The sequence below is a fragment of the Equus quagga genome, chromosome 17 (assembly GCF_021613505.1).
Source record: "Equus quagga isolate Etosha38 chromosome 17, UCLA_HA_Equagga_1.0, whole genome shotgun sequence".
NCBI classification, from domain to species: Eukaryota; Metazoa; Chordata; class Mammalia; order Perissodactyla; family Equidae; genus Equus; species Equus quagga.
In genome coordinates this window covers 2375183-2380189 of record NC_060283.1, presented here as the reverse complement: position 1 = coordinate 2380189, position 5007 = coordinate 2375183, and positions in this window count along the sequence as shown.

Below are 5007 nucleotides of genomic sequence, written 5' to 3'. Positions count from 1 at the left end.
TCACTACCTCCCTAAGGCCACATCTCCAAATGCCATCCCACTGGGGGCTGGGGCTTCAGCAGAGGAATTTTAGGCAACGCAGATGTTCAATCCACCGCAGGCAGGAAAACCACAGAAGTGACGCTGTGTTCTTCTCGGCGCATCCTCTCAGGAGGCGGATAATTCTGATTGATCCCCTCCTGGTGGTGTTGACTTCGATCACTAGGTGGAGGTGGGGCCTCCCGGGCTCTCCTTCGGTAAGGTTACTCAATTTTCCCTTTGTAATTATAATTGTTCTTCAAGATAGTTCTTTGAAACTAAAGATCTCAGTACTCACGAAACCTCCAGTTTATTTACTCACTAATCTCAGGGTAGACTGGCGGTTTCCTGTTTTATTCAATGGGCTATAGTCTTTACTAACTTTGTTAACTTTGATGCTCAGATTGTCCTGGATTCGGTCAGTGGAGGGAGCTCCTGCGTCCTTTGGACGTGTCCTCGTTCCTTCGGCACTTCTTTGGTTCCCGGTACAAGACGGTCCAGGTCATCTTGTACTTTACGGTCCCAGCCTGGACATTCCCTGGAGTCAGCCATTTCCCCCAGGAGCCCAGTTCCTGTGAGCGTGAACGACATTTAGGAGCCAATATCCGGGCGCTGGGCGAGCTTGTTGCTGTTGGGGCGCTGCGGGTTGTAGACTCCCCCGCTGGAGAGGGCCAGAGGGGATGCGCGCTCCTCCAAGCCCGTCCAGCACCGCGGTGCGGGCTCGCTTTAGTACATTTCCTATTTGCCCAGTTCCCTTGTAACCAGCCTCCCATCATGGTGACCGTCCCCGCCCGTGCAGACGCCCTCCTCGCCACACTCCACGCGGCCCCCCGTGGTGCCCTCCTTGCCCACCACAGCTCGGGCCCTCCTCCCCACGGCCCGTCCCACTCTGCTCTGTGTGCGCTTTAGTTCACGATGAAATCAGCCATTTCCTCTTTACCTGTTTCCCTTCCCAGAGATAGTCTGTTCTACGCGTTGTGGTTATTTATGAATAAATATAAGGACAGTCTCCCCAGGGAAATTACTTGAATCCACACAAAGATATATGCATTCATCACTTTATTTTCATATGTATATGAAAAGATACGTTAACAGACGTTTGCTATTCCTCCCTGATGACATTTATGAATGATACTTTTATAAATATACGTGTTTATTTGTATAAATACATACACATCATCCAGAAAGCTACTTGAGGCATCATTGAACACCTGAATAATTCTAATAAAGCAAATACTCATGGAACCACCACCAGCGTCAAAAAGTAGGCCCTCCTGGCTCCGTGGCCGAGTGGTTAAGTTCGCGCGCTCCGTTGTGGCGGCCCAGGGTTCGGATCGTGGGCGCGGACATGGCACCGCTCGTCAGGCCACCTTGAGGCGGCGTCCCACATCCCACAACCAGAAGGACCTGCAACTAAGATATACAGCTATGTATCAGGGGGGTTTGGGAAATAAAGCAGAAAAAACAAAAAAAAGATTGGCAACAGTTGTTAGCCCAGGTGCCAATCTTAAGAAGAAAAAGAAAAAAAAATAGGCTCTCCTCAGCACTAGAGGACCCCATGTGCACCCTGATTTGGCAAATGCATCCATGTGTCTCTATGTGTTGACTTCTGTTTGTGTCCTGCGGAGAAAAGCCCTAACCAACTGGAAGATGTTGGTAATTGTGACTATATTGAAATTGGAGACTTCTGTTTGTAAAGATGCCGCTAAGAGAGTGAAGTTCAGAGCCTCGGGGTGGGAGAAGTCATCCAGCACACAGGGACCCGCCAACGGGCAGGGACACCACGGAAGAGCTCCCACAAATCACGAAGACAGCAAGATAGAAAAGAGATAATCCAGGTAATAACATAGGCCTTTCACGAAAGAGGACATCCACGTGGCAATGAACACGTGAGTCAGCCTCATGACTCATCAGGGAAGCGTAGACTAAAACCTCAAGGACGCACCGCTATGCCTTCTCCAGACGGCTACCACCAAGGATGGACGACAAGAAGCCCTGGAGAGGGTACGGAGCAGGGACACGTGAGCTCTGCTCAAGGGGCAGAGCGGCACCCCTTCGGAAACCTGTTTGGCATTATCTAAAGGTGGAAGATCTGCAAACCTTCTAACCCAGCCATTCCACTCCTGCATAAATGCCCAAGAGGAACGGGTGCCCACGTGCCCCAGGGGGCACGCACGGGGATGCTCCCAGAGTGCTCCCATAAATCCAGGTGGGAAACACCGGAATGTCTGCCGACAGGGACACAAATATATAAACTGGGGTACATTCGTACAATGGGGTATTAGTCAGCGATGAGGACTCATGAGTCACAGCATACACAGTGTGGACGAGCTCTGCAGTGAGCCAAGAGGCCAGGCACCAGGCGGCAAGTGCCGTTTGAATCCATTTATGAAAAGTTCCCCCGTCAGGAACGGTTTTCACAAATGATGGTGCTCCGGGATCCAGGCTCAGGTCATAAAAACATTCATAAACCACGGAAGCGACTGCAGAATGTCAGGGGTGGCGGGTCCCATTTGGGAAGCAAAGGGTCAGCGGAAGGGGCCACAGGGCTTCAGAGGTCTCAGCAACGTGCTCCTTCTTGACGTCTTATGGGTGTCTGCTTTGTCAAAATTCATCCAGCTGTACGATTTTTTGTTTAGTGTACTTTCCTGTGTGTTCTGTTTCACATTTAAGAAGTTTTTATTAAAGAAATATTTTCTTTCCCACAGGTCATGAGGACATCCCATTATTTTGGGTGAAAAATCGTTTGTCAGACTGTCAGTCTGTGGGTTGCTGCTTTGAAGGGGATCTGTCTTTTTTCTCTGGCTGCTTTATGTGGGTTTTTTTTCCCTCCTTGTCTTTGGTGTTTTGCATTTCACTGGGATTTGTGGTCATTTCTGCTGCTCGGGCTCCATTGGCCTGGAGTTTTGGGATTAATGGATTGCGTCCTGGTGGGAAGTGTTCAGACATTCTCTCTGAGGGCAGGGGGCAGGGGGGTACCACACTGAGGGCCAGAAGGTCAGGGATGAGCCCAGAGAGGCCAAGATGCAGACCTGGAAGCCAGAGACCAATGCAGGAGGCTGTGCCCTCTGGCCTGCTGGGGTGAGGGGTGCACCTGATCCCGTCATGGTCACCCCACCAGGGCAGCGCCCCTACCTCTCCTGAGCCTGATGGTGTGGCAGCCGGCACCTCTGGGGTGCAGCTGTGCACCCCACGCTGCCTGGGAGCAGATACAAACATCCTGAGCTGAGGGGGCCTTTGCTGGCTGCAAGGCGACAGCCACGTTTCTCCTGCTTGAGCCCTGAGGCCTCAGCTGAGCTGGGCAAGTCCCAGGGAAAACGAAGAGGCCTCCTTAACTCAGATGCATTTCCTCCCTGGACCAGACCCGCAGTCAGCCAGCTGCTGGTGTCAAAGGCTTAAGGAAAAGAGCAAAAGACCAGTCCCCTCTAATTTCCCCAACGCCCACCACCCATCAGGCATAAGAAAGCTGCTTGGACTCCAGAGTGGGCTGAAGCTGATCTCTGATCCACGAACCCAGCTCCCCCAGGGACTGGGGAGGTTAAAAGTCGGGACCCTCTCCCGTCAGCCTCTCCCATCTTATGCCGACCCTCTCTCCTCCAAGAAGCCTTCCTTGGCTTGTTGGGGGCGCCCACCTGGGCCTGACTGTGGGAGTGTCGGAAGTGTCTACCACTGAGCTGGCCACAGACCTCCGCAGGGTGTCCAGGTGCTCTCTGCCCCTCCAGCGCCACCACACCCCCTCCCGGCTCCAGCCCTTCCTCTGTAGGGGCCACCTGGAAGGCTCACTGCTCCCCTCTGAGAGCTGGCGACTTGTGATAAATCTGTGCAACCCTGCGGGGCCCCAGCCCACCTCCTCCCCTCCTCCCACGCTGCCACTGCTGGGGGTCAGGGGCCAGCACCCCCGTGCACCTTGCCTCCTCCCCGGCCCCAGTCCCCAGCCCTCCAGCCTCTCCTTTGTAGGCTTCTGGTCAGGCCTGCGCCAGAGTCCTGCTCACTCACCCCGTCTGTCTCCCCACCGCCCGGCCTGGAGGTCACCTGAAGCTTCCACACCCAGCTCAAGTCTTCTCTCCCCTCCACACCCTGGGCCTGTATCCACGGGGGCGGCCTGTCCACATGAGGGGCTTCCAACACCCGGTTTCCTGACATCCTCATCTGGGAAGCACTTTTCCAGACCCAGGGGTTGGTAACCACCCAGCACTGCTGCCCCCCCGTGAAGTCCCTGCCTCAACCTACCCGTCTCTCACAGGGACTCCTGCCCTTCCAGCTCCCCGGGTTACCCAGCACACAATGCCCAGGGACCTACCAGGATTATGGGCCCCGGACCCCTCAGCTGGCCTTCCTCAGCCTCCTCCTGTGCTCACCTGTGGGGATCCCATACCCACCCTCGCTCACCAACCTCAAAACCCTTCCCCAGCCCCGTCCTCAATTATCTCCTCTAAGCACAGCTTGAGAAAGCCACAGGGCCACAGGACGCGTTCCCCCAGAGAGTCACGACCACACAGCTCAGCTGGGCGGCCGCGCCCCTCCAGAGACCAGGCACACAGCCACAAAGCCACACAGCCCCACTGACCCACTTCCCCAATAAATTCACGCTTCCCCCTAGACTCCAAACACCTGACTCCTCCACTGAGCCCCCCGCTTGCCCCCTCTCTCAGGGACATCAGAGGGCAGCCCCCAATTCCTGGCCCCACATCCACAGGCCCACCACTATTGCCCCGCCTCTGCCTCCCGCCTCAGGCTTGGATGAGGTCTCTCCTGCCGTCTGGATGCAGCCCGGGGCTCCACCTGTGCCCTCCGCCCTTCTCCAGACACCATGTCACAATCATCGTCACTGTCACCTCTCCCTCTCCTCTGCTCCTCTCCGTCACCACTGACATGGACCCCAAACCCCGGGACTTGGCACTCTGCTCTGATGACTTCCCCATCTCCTTCCCACTTCATGACCAGCTTTTAGAAAGGGTTGACCACTTGCTGCCATGTCCCCATCCCTCT